The 16,516-nt window shown below is 59.0% G+C and overlaps 1 pseudogene; it reads right to left on the bottom strand.

Moving 5' to 3' along the window:
- Positions 1-13,581: 13,581 nt before the first annotated feature.
- On the bottom strand, positions 13,582-14,736 carry LOC143387820 (urotensin-2 receptor-like; annotated as a pseudogene).
- Between the last annotated feature and the right edge of the window lie 1,780 nt (positions 14,737-16,516).

Below are 16,516 nucleotides of genomic sequence, written 5' to 3' on the forward strand. Positions count from 1 at the left end.
TATGTGTGTGCCTAGGTGTACAGGGAGGGGTGTGTGTGTGTGCCTAGGTGTGCAGGCAGGGGTGTGTGTGTATGTAGGTGTGCAGGCAGGGTGTGGGTATGTAGGTGGAGGTGTAGGCTGGTGTGTCTGGACACTGGAGTCACAGGTGAGCCTGTCCAACCCACTCCCGCTCTGCTCTCCCAGCTTAGGCTCCTGGGGTCTGCACTGCCTGGAGCCTCGATGCTGGTCAGATGCACCTCGGGGCCTGGGGTCCCCCTGGATGCTGCTATGGCATCTTCAGCTGCAGGGTGGGCTTGCAGCAGGGCTCCTCCTGCTTTCGGGACCCCACCTCCTCCAGGCCTGGCCTGCTCTGGGACCGCAGGTGGGGGAACTGGCCCGTGGGCTCCAGCAGTGTTGTGGTATCTCCTCACCTCTGGGGCCACAGAGAACTCCCATGGACTGGCCAAGCTGTTCCTGAAGGCCACCTTGTGTCCTCACAAGGACGTGCAGCAGAAGGTGCAGCTCACCATCGCCAAGGCTTTTGGCATCAGTGTGTCTTCGCTGTACCTGATGAAACCCACCTTTTTTTCCCGCATGAACAGCTCAGAGGCCCGGACAGCTCACGATGAGTACTGGCATGCACACATGGACAAGGTGGGCCCTGCGGGGCTGCTAGCTTGGCCCACTTTCTTCTGCGTGGCTGTTGGGCTCGGCCGCAGGCATCTGCTGTGCAGCGCTTATGTCCTGACATTCTGGGCCTTTTCTCCAGGGCGTCAGGGCACACCCTAAGTGGAGGGACAGTTTCCCAGGTGTCAGTGACAGAGATGAGAAGTAATGTGCTGTCCCCAACATTTACCTCCTGGGCACCTCCCATGCTCCCTTTGCTCACTAATTCGCGCCCTGCCCACCTCCCCGGCTTGGTCTCTCCTTGTCCTCTCAGTTGGTGGAGTGCTTGCATCACATGCAGAAGGCCCTGGGTTTGATCCCCAGCACCACACACACAAACACACACACAAAGTGGGGGTTACTGGGGGTGTGGCTCAGTGGTTGAGAGCCCCTGGGTTCAATCCCCAGTACCAAAAAAAAAAAAAAGAAAAAGAAAAAAGTCTGGGTCTGCCCCAACCTGGGGGAAGCAAAGTGCCCTCCTCTGGACACTGCCTTCCTGCTTGGTCGCACCTCCCACGGGAGCCTGCCCACCAGCTCCTTGACAGGCCTCAGCTTGTGTTTTGCTGGAACACGCCGCTCAGGTGCCTGGTGCCTGGGAGGCCCCAGCTCAGCACCCACACTGTGCACTCTGCAGGTTCCCACGCTGGAGGGAGAAACTGGCCTGGGGCCAGGACCTGTGGACACCAAGGGCGCTCCCTCCTGAGCCTCTTCCCCACCTCCTCCGCAGGTGACCTACGGTTCCTTCGACTACACCTGGCAGCTCTATCTCTCCGACTACCTGGAGGACTTTGGCGGAGGACACTTCGTGTTCATGGAGGAAGGGGCCAACAAGACAGTGGAGCCAAGAGCAGGTAGGACACACAGGCTGGCCAGCAGGCCAGGGCTTGGACGTCAGCCTTGCCTAGTCAGTGACCACTTCACACCTGTGCATGTTTGTGGGCTGTGGGTGGACAACTACACTCGGGCAGTGCTGCATTCGCAGAGCGCCTGCTGTATTTTAGGCTTCATGCTGGGGGGTGTCCAGGTCCACCTGCTGCTGTGATACCAGGAATCCAGTATCTGTGGCTTGAGGTCACTGTAGGTCAGTGGCAGAGCCGGGCACCTGGTGGCATCACTGTGGCACACAGAGTCCTGGGCCCCCTGGGGTGTGAACCTGCTCAGTGCCCTTCTCAGATATGGAGATCTGGGTCAGGTGAAGGCTGCGCGGGGCTCTGTGTCCATCTCCAACACCAAGAGAGTGAGTGGAAACGTCCGGCGAGGCTTCCCGCCTGATGTGAGGCACACGTGGCCCCTCAGCGGTCACCTGCCCGGACCCACCCACCTCCTCCCTCAGAACCCTGGGTGAGGGGTGGCTGGAATGCCCCAGGCTGCCACCCACGCTCAGTGGGTGACCCTTGGAAGGTGAGCAGCACAGTGCCTGGCCTTGGTCCTCCCATCTGGAGGGGGCTCTGGGCACTGAGTGATGTGCAGAGAGGAGAAGCAGCCTGCAGGGATGGACAGCAGGCCATGGGGGGTTACCTCTGCTTGCCAGAAAGCCCCAGGCCATTTGGGTTCTAGGAGCTGGGACCCGGGGCCTCTTTCATCCTTGAGACTCCTGGTGCCTGTGCAGAGAGGTGGCCCCATGGCACGTAGGGAAGGGCTCTCTGAGAAGGACAAGGAGCACCAGGCGGACACCTTTGCCCATAGGGGCCTCTCGTGGGAGGCAGTAGGTGTCCTGCAGTGAGCCTGCACCTAACCTGCGGAAGGTCCTGAGTCCATGGCCCGCAGCCACAACGTCCACAGTGCCCCTGCCTGCCATGCTGCACCAGGTGGGCACGTCAGAGGTGTGTCGGGCCCGGCTGGCCTTGGTGCTCTGTCCTAGGGGTGCCTGTGACCCCTGCTGGCAGCTCCAGTCCTAAAGCCAGCCCTGTGCTGAGCCTGGAAAGATCAACTGGGTCTGTCCACCTGGGTCTGTTGGGTGTTGGACGCCAGCACGTTGGGAGGCAGGCAGGTCAAGGGATGCGCCTGCATCGGGGCGACCATGGGGGGAAGCCACAGGAGGTGCTGGGGTTCATTCTGGGGGTGCTCGGGGTCTCATGAGGAGGCCACACTGAAGGGACAGAGTGGAGGATTTCCCCTTGTGTGGGGGGTTTGGACACACACTGCTTTTCCTGCAACATAGGGGTCATGGCGGAAGCTTTCAGACTTGTGATCCTCCTTTCTCAGCCTCCTGAGCTGCTGGGGTTGTAGATGGCCCTTTGCTCCTGGCCCTGTGAGCACTTATGCCATCACCCCACAGTGGGCTTGGGCTGGGGGCTGCTCTTGGACACAGTGCTGTGGCCGCAGTCCCCCTAACAGGCCTCCCCCTCTAGCTGGGAGGTTCAGCTGGCTCTGTCCTGGCCTCACTCGGTCTTTTGTCACCAGTTTGGCCAGATGTCTGTCCAGCTGCACAGCAGTAGTACAGCCGGCCTGTTCCCCAGAAGCTCAGTCAGCACTTCTGTGGGAAAACCGTGGAATGCAGCTCTTCAGCAGGTCTTGCTTTTAGACATTTTAAGCATGAACCCAGTAGGTACAGTGGTTACACCTGTAATCTCAACAACTCAGGACCTGGAGGCAGGAGGACTGCAAGTTCCAGGCCAGCCTGGGCAGCTTAGAGAGGCCCTGTCTCAAAATAAAAAATAAGAAAGGGCTGGGGATGTGGCTCAGTTTTTCAAGTGTCTCTGGGTCCATCACCAGTACCAGAAGGGTGAGTAGATAGACAGAGAGACATAGACTGAATTGAGGGTACTTTATTACTGAGCTACATCTCCAGCCCTTGTTTTTTAAATTTTTTGGGGTTCTTTAGGGATTGAACTCATGTACACTTAACCACCGAGCCACATTCCCCAGCCGTTTTTTATATTTTACTTACAGACAGAGTCTCACTGAGTTGCCTAGGGCCTCAGTAGGTTGCTGAGGCTGACTTTGAACTTGTGCTCCTCCTGCCTCTGCCTCCCGAGATGCTGGGATTACAGACATGTGCCACCCCTGCTGGGCTTATATAATTGCATTTTATGAAACCTGGGTGAGGTCACACAGGTCAGCATATCAGCAGTTCTCTCCATGAGTGGCAAACAGTTTTTTTGGAGAGAAACCTTATAGATCAAGGAGCAGAGCCCCGGACGTGGGTCTCCAGGCCACTCACTGCAGGGACTCGGAACTCAGCAAGGCCGTTAGAATAGTCAGTCTCCTCGGGTGAAGGGGTCTGGATCAACAGCCCGCAGGAGCCAGGCCTGCCCTACACAGGGTTTCTCCAGCTCTGCAGTTCTAAGCAGTCTGACTGCATCAGCCACCAGGGTGCGGGGCACATCCAGGGGACTTTCCTCCCCTCTTCAGACTTCGCCAAGTAGCAAGCAGGAGAGGAAGAGACAGGAGGCAGTGGCCTCTGAGGAAAGCCTGGAGCCAGGCCCGTGGCGGACCACGTCTGGGAACCTCTGAGGGCTTCCCGATACTGGAGCCCAGGCTTACTGTGAAGACATGCCGCAGGCCATCTCAGCACACAAGCGGACGTGCACAGGATTCTCTGGGAGGACACCCAGCTGGGCCGTGTCTGAGCTGCCATTGGGTCTCCACCTAAAGGGGGCCGTAGGTGGCAGTGAGCAGCCCCTCTGGTTTGTCCTCTGTACTTGGTCTCTATTCTCCACATGTGGTGAGAAACCAGGTCTTGGACTGCCAGATGGAGGCTGCAGGGCCCTGGAGGTGGGCAGGCTGAAGGGGGCCCTGGAGGTGGGCAGGCTGCGGGGGCAGGGGGGCCTGGAGGTGGGCTGGCTGTGGGGGGCCTGGGGGTGGGCTGGCTGCGGGGGGCCTGAGGGTGAGCTGGCTGCGGGGGGGCCTGGAGGTGGGCTGGCTTCTGGGGCGCCTGGAGCGCAGCATTTTCGGCAGTCTGCCCGGCCACAGAGGCCCCTGTAGCCCCTTCCCTGTATGGAGCTGGAGGTGTTTCCACCTTGTCCTGTGTCCAGCCAGGTTTACTGGTCATGCTGTTGTGTTGTGTGAAAACCCTGCTGGCCACGCTTGTGGCCTCTGGTCACCTCTCCCCTCTTTTCTCCTAGGGCGAGTCTCCTTCTTCACCTCGGGGTCTGAGAATCTGCACCAGGTGGAGAAGGTTCACTGGGGCACCCAGTACACCATCACCATCGCCTTCACCTGCAACCCCGACCACAGCATCGAAGACCCAGCATTTACGTAGCCGGTGGGGTCCTGGGATCATCCCTGGGGCCTGTCCACACACCCTCCTCTGGGGAAGCAGCCACGGGCGGGTGGCACTCCTGGGCCACCTGAGTGTGCGCCCTGCCCCTCTGGGTCCAGCCCATTCCCTCTGCACAGAGTGCCTTATGGATCATCCTTAATTTTGATTTGCACTGTTTTAATTTTTCATCTGTCTGTAAATGAAGGAGCAGGTTTTGCCTCATAGGGTCTGTGTGTTTGCTGTGGTGCTGTGTTTGCAGCGAGCCTGAGGGCCCTCCTTCCTCAGGAGAGGTTAGGGGCCTGGGGAGGAAGTACTGTGGACAGGCAGATTTGTTCACCTGGCCTGGTCCAGTTTAAACACCAGTTGGCCCATTGAAGACTCATTGAAGTGTGGGCAGATTTGATGGGAACACCTGCAGGGTCCGCAGTTTCCCCAGAGGCAGAAGCAGAAATGGCAACTTGCAGAAGGTTCTGGTGAGCAGCAGCTTCCCGAGTGGGTGTCTGATGATCCAGATGGCCCTGAGCTGGTGCCTGTCAGCACCAGGCCCAGTGTGTCCCCACCAAGGAGGCTCTCTCCCAGGGCCTTCTGCCTGGGCAGGCTGCCTGTCCCATTGCTTTCTTGTCCAAGTGTTGTCCCGGCCTTTCCTGATAGAACATCAGTGGTCAGAGGAACCAAAAAATAGCTCAGCTGTGGAGGGAGCCTATGCCTGAGAAGCACACCCATCATTGTATCCAGGGTCAGGTGTGGTCCCATATTGTTCCATGTGGCTAGTTCTGGGCTTGGGCACCTTCCCCAGGGCAAGGGTTGACCTCTTACTGAGTACCCCTGGGAGCCAGACTCTCCCAATAACCCCTACCTAGTATGCTGAGCAGTGTGGCTGTGTGGCCCGTTGTCCCTGGAGCAGGTACCCCAATGTGGGAGACCAATCTCCCACGTGACTAAGTCATACTCCCCGGCTGGGTGCTGAGGCGCTCAGTCACAGAAATGTGGCAGAGCTTTCCCCACCCTTCTTGGGTTTGAGGGTCGGTGTCTTGGGCATGGGTGTGTCTTGTTAGAGCCCCATGGGTGGAGCTACGCTCACCTGTTCCTTTGTAATATAACCCCTTGTCCTGTTTAGGGTAGAATCTTCCATGGAAGTGCCTTGTGTGTGTCCCCTTCTCTTACTGTGCCCTTGGGTGTGGCCTACCCAGCTGTCAGTCAACCTGACAGTAGACATCATGAAGATAGACTCAGCCCCCTGAAATCTGACCCTTTGGCTCATTTGAATAGCTTCTCCTACCTGTGCTCTCTCTCTCTCTCTTTCTGCCAATCCTTAAGGTCAGAGGAGCTGTCACAGCGACCCCAATAAAAAAGGTACATGTGTCTCTTGTGTGGTTATTTTGTGCAGCCCAGTTAGCCCAGTTTACCTGGAGTGACCCCTGAGTCTTTTAGTTCCGAGAACAGAAACCCAGCACCCTGATGCTGGAGGAAGCTGCTACCCTTGGCCCTCAGGCCCTCAAGAGACCAGGTGCAGGGCTGTCTGGGGCTTGTAAAGCAAGGGGGGCATTTCTAGCCCCCTGGGAGTGAAGGGACCTGAAGCCAGAAGTCTGGGAACTGAGGTCAGCTCTGCCAGTGGTTTGGCAGGCCCTCCTGCACCACATGCCTGGCATGGGCAGTGGGGCCTCTCTGCTGTACACAGGACAGCTGCAGTGTACTTGTTCTGGCAGGTTCCACCGTGCACAGGGAAGAGCTCTGGTGTGGGCAGGGGCCAGAGCTGCAAGCCCTGGGCAGTGGGCAGAAGCACTGGGCCCCTGCAGTCCCTCCCATGGCTACCCTGGGGAATACTAGAGCAGGGGCCATGTTGTTAAGGGGGAGTTGGTGGATCTGGGAAGGTGGACAGTCCAGCTCTGCTGCTGGGCGTGCTGGCTTCTCGGGGATGGCAGCTGTATGGGCCTGACCAGTTAGGCTATGGTTCCCAGGCCCTGCTGAAAAAGCTGTGTCCTCCCCCACACTTGGGCTTTTCTTTATTTATGCCTCTTGGCTTCCCAAAATTATGCTTGGGACATGCCAGATCCCTACTGTGGAACCCCACGGTTGCGCCATCTGGTCCCAGCCCTGGGGTCCTGCATGGGGCTGGGCACTTCTGTCCTTGAAGCTGCTGCCTTGTACTGCTGGAGAGCTCGGTGGTGGCTCAGGCTGGCCAGACACTGGAGAGAAACCAGCCACCTGGGTGGAGACAGGCCATGGGGCTGGACAAGGCCTCAGAGGCTTCTCAAGGGACACTTGACCAACAGCAGACCCTGAATCTCTATCCTCATAGCTGGGGCCAAAGCCAGGCCTGTGCATCAGCCACAGGCAGAGCTCTGGGGCTGTGGGAGGAGCCTGCAGGATGTCCTCGTGGCCAGGGGAGGGCGTCAGAGGACCAGATCTGAGCAGTCATCACCTGGGTGACCACGCATCAGACAGGGCTCCAACCCATGCTTCACAGACCCCCAGCTTCCCTGGAAGGGCAAGACAGATACAGGCCCTGCCAGCTGGCTCCCTCCTCTTTGGGCTTCACCAGTGGGCATAGCAACCCAGAAGACCAATTCCTGGTCAACACCAAGCGTCTGATGTCCTGTGTAACTCTGGAGTGCTTTGTTTTAAGGTCTCCACAAACACATCACACGGAAGCCAGGGGACAGAAGCCTGGGGAGGATGGGCACTTGCAGGGTCAGGTGTGAGGTTTTGCTTTTACACCTAGAGCTGTTCAGGAGGAGCTGAGGGACCCAGGGATGTGGCCTGGGGGGCCACCCTGCCTGAGGATCTCTATGGTGCTGCTGGCCTCTGGCGAGACATCTCAGTCACCAGACATCTCTTTCCCATGCCTTCAGCATGGCTCTGGGGCTCAGGGTTGGGGGCACTTCTGCTTGTCACTGAGACAGGAAGGGGACTCTCCCCAACCTCCCTCTTGCTCTTTGTCCCAGTGGATCTGGGGTTCTTTCAGGTCCCGGCCAGCAGGGGGCAGCACGCAATCGCACTGGCAGCTGAACTGGCCCTGTCTGCCAGAGAGCAGGGGAGGTCTATGCCTGAGCCGCCCACAGAGGAAATCAGGTCCCTGGTTCCCTCCCTCCCCTCCCCCTCCCCCTCTTCCTCCCTCCCCCTCCCCTTACCTTTTCTTCCACCTCCAGGTCCTTTTTTTGCGGGGTACTGGGAGTTAAACCCAGGTGTTCTCTACCAGCTACATCTCCAGCCCTTTTCTTTTTTTACTTTGACAGGGTCTCATTGAGCTGTCCAGGCTGGCCTTGACCTTGGCACCCTCCTGGGGTCACAAGTGTGCCTCCCATGCCTGCTTTCCTTCCCTCTTAACCCATTTCAAGGTCTAGAAGATTGAGGGGAGATTGAGCTGGGGCTGACTTCCATTACTGAGGAGGCTGATGAGAGTCACTGCACAGTGTGGGGTCACGGCCATTCTCTGTCCCCTCCTGTGACGTTGACAAAGGACAAAGCTGGCAGATGAGGTGCTTGGGGAGGGCAGGGCACCACAGGGCCTCTGGCATAAGGTGGGCTGCTGGATATGTGGCCACCCCTCAACACCTCCTGCCCCTCCCCAGGGCCCCTCCTGCCCAACCCCAACCTCTGGGCCCATCTGGGGCTCATGGGCAAGGGACACAGTGCTGAGCTGGGGTAGCCCAGTGATCACTCCCATCTCTCTCTGATGAGGAGGCCAATCCCTGGGCACAACCTTGGAGGCATTTTGCAGATGCCCCTGAGGGCTCACCCTCCCCCATGCCCCACCCAGCCCCTTGGGCCCCTGGGACCCCTCATGGAGGCCCCAACCAACATGGGATGACCCAAGTGTTTATTTCAGTTGTATGTGGGCCCCCTCATCAGGCCCCCAGCCCCCAGGAGGAAACCTGGAATGGGGTGGCCGGCACTGACTGCCAGCTCATAGGGCCACCACCCTGGGCAGCTGCACCGTCTCTTGATTTCATGCTGATGCATAGCTCTGGGGTGAGACACAGCTCTGGACTGTCAATCACATTACGGAGAGCCAGACACTATGGAGGGCTCAGTGTGGCCAAGTAGAGGGGCAGCACTCCTGGTTGGGGTGGACAGTCACCAGCCCATACCCGGCAAGGGCAAGGACACATCATTTCCAGGCACTGGAGTCTGTCCAGCACTTCCCGGGTCATATGCATACCATGGCCCCCACCTGCAGGTGCTGATGTGGCCTGGCAGCCCCTCAAGCCTCCAGTCCCTCAATGAAGGGGGTTCACATGGGCCCCATGAAAGATGCAGCAGAGGCCAGATGGGGGCAGGATGGAGAGGGGAGAGACCTCCCAGATGGTGACCTCTGGGCGGCCTGAGATAGTGGGAGGTGTCCTGGCTGGGCTGGCAGGGGAGGCAGAGGGGCCAGAGCATTGAACAGAGTCCTCAGGCTGCTGGGCACGCAAGGCTGCCTTCCCACTCTTACTGCACTCACCACCCAGTCCACCAAACTTGGAGTCTAGGAGAGCAAAGCCACAGGATGGTACTGTCCAGCCAGGGCCAGGGCCAACCTGGCACCTACCCCGGATGGCTTGTGGGACGGGGCTCCTCTGGGGCCTGAGCTAGCCTGGAAAAGGCCTGAGTTGAGCTGCCCACTGGCCACAAGCTGCCTTCCCGCTGGTTCCATCATTTGTCTGGAATTTAAATGGAAAATCCTGTCTCTGCACATGGGGAGGGGGGAAGGTGCCTGCACTGCTTGGGACAACCTCCCCAGTGCCTGCTCCACACCCAGAGGATGACGGAGCCCAGGGCCTTCCCCAGGTGGCCCTTCAGGTAGCCAGGCAGGACCCACCTGGCAGGCAGGTGTATGCTCTGGGCAGGAGGAGCTCAGGCTTTTGGAAATGAATCACAGTCATCCACCCTGCCACCCTCCCAGGCCAGGGCCACCTCTCACCCATAAATGCTATTGCTGTGGTCACCCACAATCCAGTAGGTATCCCCTCAATTTCTTTTTGATGGAGACAATGTCCCAAAGCAGAGAGCTCTGTGGACAAGTAAACAGTGGTATCTACTTGTCGTAGGTGGTACTTCCCAAGAGCTTTATTCCTGGAAAAGTTAGAAGTACAGGGAACTTAGGTGTGTGTGTTTCTTGTTGGTAAATTATGTAACAGGACTCACAGACCTGGGCAGGTGCCTGGGTAGTGAGATCTGTACCTCCTTGCCCTGGTGTGTCCCCACACAGCTGGGCACCTGCTGTTCTCCCCCTGTGGACCCAGATTAGCAACATCTCAATGCTTGCTGTTGGGGAGAGAGGGTGGGGCCTGGGGAAGTCACAGCCTCAGCTCTGTAGCCCTTGGACTGGGCTGGGCCACTCCCCTGGGAGCTCAGGGTACTTGAAAAAGTTCCATGGGGCCCCATGGACAGCCTGGAGTTGTGGTGTCACCCCTCTGCCAGGGCAGAGGTGATCCAGCCCCTGCAGACCTGCCTGGAGACCACTGGCCAGAAAAGACAGGCACCCAGAAAACTGATCATGTACTCTGTGTCCACTCCCAGCCAAGGGACCCAGTGCACACATTTGTTCATTCACCACCACTTGTGGGCCACAGCCTATCAGGTCACCTTCCCCTTCCTAATTTTGTTCTGCTCTGAGGCAGTTGGGTGGGGTCAGTGGAGAGAGGGCTGTATCCCATAGCCTGGCAGGATGTCACTTCCTTCAGTCCAGCCAGTCCCCATGCTGGCCGCTTCGCTGTTCGAGGTCTTCCTGGGAGCCTTGTGTGCCCCCCACAGCCTGGATCCACACCATTCACCCCGCTCCAGCCCAGACCTACCACACTTTCCATCCCAACTGAGCATCTCACAAGGGGATTCTCAAGTAGCTTCTGTGCAGAGAAATCTCTTCCCCTAGTTGCTTCCAAATTACAAGAGGTCTGCGTGCAGGCCAGGACAGGAAGAGTCCTGCCTCAGGGGTGAGTGCCCATGGCACAGCCACCCAGGGAGCACTGGGTCTCTACTGAGGACGCATTAGCCTGCACCCACCCAGCCCCACGGCTGGGATTTGCCAGTTCTGAGGCAGCCCCACACCAGACCCAGGCATCCACCTCTAGGTAGCCGAGCTGCACCACACCATGTGGGCGAGTCTGAAAGCTGCTAGCTCCCAGACCTTCAGACAGGAGAGAAGATTCTGCCTCAAGGCTGCCAGCCCACAGTCTCCAGAGCCTTTGCTGTGTGTGTATCCTGCAGGAGACACGTGTCCTGGGATGGTTTGTGGTGAGAGTGGCGCCCCTCTGTGGATGGCCTGATCACTGCAGCACACTTCACACAGCTGAGTTTTAGGCATGCAGCTAAGAGCCGTTGCTGGGGAGGTGGGCTTTAGACTAACAAGGAGACAGGAGGCCTGATGCTCAGTCCATCTGTGCACACCGACCTGTGTGCACCCTCGTCCTGACCCTCTGCTGTCTGCCTTGCTCTGGTCTTGTCTGCCTCAGACCCATGGACCCTAGGCAGCCTCAGAGTCTTGGGGGCCAGGCTGGGTCTCAGGGCCAGCCTGGCCTCAGAGCAGAGGTGTGGCCAGGGCAGGTGGGGCCAGAGGCCTTCACAGTGCCTGCTGGGCTTTACACACTTCTGAGCTAGAGGAGCCTGCATAGATCACCTTCCTGGCTTTGATGGCACCTACTGCCCCTGGGAGCTGGATTCTGGCAGCTCACTGGGACTTGGGTACCAGCAATGAGGTGGAAAGGGAGTGGCTGAGGGTGGGGTCAGGGGGTACTGAGCCGTAGCAAGTTGTGTAGGGTCCTTGAGTTTCTGTGTGTACCTTGTGGGAGGTATGAAAAGATGGCCAGGTGAGGGCCAGATGAGGGCCAGGTGAGGGTCAGGTGAAGGTCAGGTGAGGACCAGGGAGGAGCCAGGTGAGGCCAGGTGAGGGCCCGGTGAAGGCCAGGTGAGGGTCAGATGATGGCCAGGTGAAGGGTCAGGGTGAGGACCAGGTGAATGCCAGGTGAAGAGCCAGGTGAGGCCAGGTGAGGGTCAGGTGAAGGCCAGGTGAGGGCCAGGAGAGGAGCCAGGAGAGACCAGGTGACGGCCAGGTGAAGGCCAGGTGAGGGTCAGATGATGGCCAGGTGAAGGGTCAGGGTAAGGACTACGTCAATGCCAGGTGAAGAGCCAGGTGAGGCCAGGTGAGGGTCAGGTGAAGGCCAGGTGAGGGCCAGGAGAGGAGCCAGGAGAGACCAGGTGACGGCCAGGTGAAGGCCAGGTGTGTGTCAGATGATGGCCAGGTGAAGGGTCAGGGTGAGGACCAGGTGAATGCCAGGTGAAGAGCCAGCTGAGGCCAGGTGAGAGTCAGGTGAAGGCCAGGTGAGGGCCAGTAGAGGAGCCAGGAGAGGCCAGGTGAGGGCCAGGTGCCCCCTGTGGGCTGCATTGCACCCTGTGGCCTGCGGAGTGCTTTGTCTCAGCAGGACCCTACAACTGCCCGACTCTCCCTGGGGTGGAACGCCGGTGCTCAGCTGACCAGCCGCCACCTCAGTTTCTGCAAGGATGCTGCCTAGTGCTCACCTGCCCTCTCCACCCCTGGGTCTCCCTCCCGCCCTCTCCACACCAAGGTGCGCTAGATGTGTGCACACTCACAGACATGTGCACACGTGTCTTTCTCTAGGACTCTACTCCTGTCGGACCTGTGGGAACATCTGGGACGTCTCAGGTGCTCAGAGACTCATGCATGTTCCCTTCCCTGACCTTGGCTGGGGGGACCAGGCCAGGCCACATCTCAGGCTCATCCCTGTGGTCCCCTGCTCTCTGCTCCAGAAGAGCTTTCAGGTGGGGTCAGGCATGTTGGGGTGCTGTGACTCTCTCCCTGGGCCGTGAGGCCACCTGTGCCCCCAAGAGACCCAACACTTTGCTCATGTCCACCTCAGGGGGTCAGGGGCCATGGTCAGCCCTGTGGCTCCAGAAAGTCCCCCCTCTGGGGTACCTTGGCTCTGGAGGGCAGGAGGGTTCCCAGAGAAGTGGGGTCTAGAACAGGGGCCCTCCTGGCCCGCCAGCCCACAGAGCCATGTTCCTGTGGTCTTCCTCCACCTGTGGTTCCTCCTTGTGGTTCACTGTTGTGTGGTGCTGTGGGTCCTGGGGCTGGTTCACGAGGTGGCTCAGCCTCCCTGGCCTGGCTCCCCCACACTTCCAGCATGCCAGAGGAGACCTCGTCCTGCCTCTCCCTGCCCCTCCCTGAGGCCCGGGAGGCCACCTGTACATGTCATCCCTGACACTGAGGGACAGTCCTTTTAGCCACATGTTTGTGTTCCAGCCCCTGACAAGCATCCCCCACAGCCAGGCAGCTTCCCCCCACGTGCCATGGTCCCAGGGGCAGGACCCTCCTCCCTGACCCTCCTCAGCTATTGGGCTGAGGCAGAGGCTGCAGAGCTCCGGCTTTATTGTGCCCAGTGCTAAGCAGGGAAGAGCAGCAGTCAGGAGGGCTGGGGCAGGGGATAGGGAAGAGGTGCCCATGGCCTTCCCAGCCAAGAGGGCAGAAGGGCTGCTCTGGGACCACAAGGCTGGGCATCAGACCACCATGGGCCTGGGAGGCAGGCCTGGCTCCAGAGACGTGTGCGGGAGGAGCATCTGCATATGGTGGGGACGTGGCCATCTCGCTGAGGGCAGCAGTGAGAAACAGAAGAAGGTGGAGGAAGAGCAGCAGAGGCCAGCTGGGAGTGGGCACTTGGGAAGGGCCACAGGGCATGACCTGGGCTCTGGGGCCTTCCCTGCCTGGACTCCCTGACCAGTAGGCTCACACAGGGGACTCAGACACAGGCCCCACCAGCTGCCACAGGGGACAGTATGAGGGTCTCTGTGGCCTGTTGGCTGCTGGAGGACAGTGAGTGTCCTGAGTCCCTCTGGAAGTGGACGTGACTGGGCAGGAAGCTGCTGGTGCCCTCATGGCCACTGCTGCCCCTGGAGCGTGGGCGTCCCGGCATGTGCTCGCGGTAGTTCTTGGTGAGCAGAGTGTAGAGGAAGGGGTTGAGGCAGCTGTTGCCGTAGGTGAGGCAGGTGGTCAGGTAGTTGACGATGCGCGCTGTCCGGGGCGCCAGCAGGAGGGCCTCATTGTACTGGGAGAGCAGCTGCCACAGCCAGAAGGGCAGGAAGCAGGCCCAGAAGAGCAGGACAACGCTGAGGATGAGGCGGAGCACCCTGGGGTTGGGCAGTCGCCGTGTCTGCCTGCAGGAGGGCAGCTGTGACAGCTAGTAGGCCCGGGCCAGGCAGGCGTAGAGCAGCCCGATGACCAGGCCGGGCCCCACGATGCTGGTCCTGAAGAGCAGCGTCAGGTAGGCGCGGTGTGCATGTGGGCCCCAGGCCGGCAGGCAGGGACTCTTGGGGCCCCTGTGGAACAGCCGAATGGCGAGCATCATGGGCAGGGTCAGCAGCACTGCCAGCAGCCAGGTGCCCAGCACCAGCAGCTTGCGGTAGCCCTTGGAGCGCTGCACAGTGTACAGGGGTCTCAACACTGCAGCATGGCGCTCACTGCTCATGACGGTCAGGGTGAAGATGCTGGCATGCATGTTCAGGAAATCCAGGCTGAAGAGGATGCGGCAGCCCACGTCACCAAAGTGCCAGTCCTTGGTGATGTAGGTGGCCACAACGAAGGGGATGCTGAGCAGGTAAAGAAGGTCTGCCAGAGCCAGGTTCACCACATAGGCGTACATGGAGGCCGATATGCGCAGGAAGCGGCACGTGACCACTAGCGTGTACACATTGCCCACCATGCCCACCAGACCCATGGCCGAGAGCACTGCCCTGAGGGCCCCCATGGCCACCAGGTCCTGCAAGGAGCCGGGCTCCATCAGGCTGGTCCAGGAGCTGTTGAGGGACACATTGGGGCCACCAGGTGGCTTGGGCGTGGCACTGCCTGACACAGCCAGCGCACGGAATGTGGTTGGGGACTCTGGGCTCAGCGCCATCTCTGCCTTCAAGCTCGGCTCCAGCTGGGACGGCTGTTCCTTGAAGACGGGGTGGGGTGTGTCTGTGGGCAAACGACCGTTCTGTGGGAGAAGTGCCCATCAAGGTGCAAGGCAGCACTCCCTTCCACGCCCACAGGCACGAGATGGGCAGCCCCCACAGGCCACTCAGTCGCAGAGGGACAGGGACTCTAAAGAGGAGCCTTTCTGTTTCATCTGTCTCACTGCCAGGGGGGACCTGGGAACTATGTGACCAGCTGTCCCCAGGGAATTCCCCAGAAGGACCCCAGCCCAGGCCTCGATGCCAGCCAAGGCCTCCAGGGCTGACTGAGCTTTTCTGAAAGCACAACACAGCAGTGCAGCCCCTCATGGTCAAGGCCAGCACGGGAGGAGCTGGGAGTCCTGGGGTCCAGCCTGAGACACCTCTCTGTCATTTCATTTCACTTGTACATTTTTTAAAAAATGTGTTTTCTTCTAACTACAAAAGCAATATCTGCTGACTTTAAAAGTCCAAATTGAAAGTGAGGAAAACAAGCCTGGACCCTCACACCACACGCACAGCCACAGATGGCAGACTGAGCCTGGATCCTCACATCACATGCACAGCCACGGATGGCAGACTGAACCTGGACCCTCACACCACACGCAGAGCCATGGATGGCAGACTGAACCTGGACCCTCACACCACACGCAGAGCCATGGATGGCAGACTGAGCCTGAACCCTCATACCACACGCACAGCCACGGATGGCAGATCTATGTGTAAGAGGTTAAATAGATCTATCAGTTGGGCTTCTGGAAGTAAATAGAATATCTCCATGAACCTTTGGTGAGAAAAGATTTTTAAAAAATAAAATTTATTTAGAACATTAAGAGGGGGACTGGGGTTGTGGCTTCGCGGTAGAGCACTCACCTAGCAAATGCAAGGCTCTGGGTTCAATATTCAGCACCACATAAAAATAAATAAAATAAAGGTATTGTATCCAACTACAACTAATATATATATATATATATATATATATATATATATATATAGAGAGAGAGAGAGAGAGAGAGAGAGAGAGAGAGAGACCCTGAAGGCTGTCCTCCCCCATATCCAGGCCTGTGTTGCCTCTAGATGGCTTCCCTCTTCCCGTCCAGGCTGATGATATTAAGGATAAATTCTGCCTGGTCCTACTCCTGGCGACCCTGAGCTCCTGCTACAGAAGGGGACCAGACATGTCCAAGTCCCTCCCACCTTCCTTCTCGCAGCTGCCTCTGGTCTGGAAAAGCTGGTTGCGATGTCCTCTCCCACGGCTGGACAGCTAACCCCCCGGAAATCGCCCAGGCCCCTTCGCTCAGCTGCCCCACCTCTTGGCCAGTGCCCAAGCCCTCTGGGGGTCGCCCACCTTCCCCCATGGGACTGTTAAAAGAAGGCGAGAAGGGAGCAAGACCCCCAGCCTGACAGTCCCCAAGTAACTGGTGCAGCTGGAGGGTCTTTGGCGGCCTGGCAGAACCCGAGCCTAGGGCCCAGGGACAGGACCGCCAGGAAGCCCGCACCAAGTCGGGGGCGTGCACCGGCTCAGGGTCTTCCATCGGTCCCTTGAGGATCAAGACCTGCGTCTCCAGGGACCTCGCGTTCCCTCTGGGAGCCACAATGCCAGCTCCGGGGCAGCAGGAGCTCTCGGGACCACGCCAGGAGCACCGTGCACCCCAGCCACCCGAGCTGTACCCACCTGCTGCGGCACTCGGATAATCACGGAGCCATCAGATCTGTCCACCCAGCCTGGGGTCGCTCGGGACA

Source organism: Callospermophilus lateralis, unplaced genomic scaffold, assembly GCF_048772815.1.
Source record: "Callospermophilus lateralis isolate mCalLat2 unplaced genomic scaffold, mCalLat2.hap1 Scaffold_86, whole genome shotgun sequence".
Classification (NCBI taxonomy): domain Eukaryota; kingdom Metazoa; phylum Chordata; class Mammalia; order Rodentia; family Sciuridae; genus Callospermophilus; species Callospermophilus lateralis.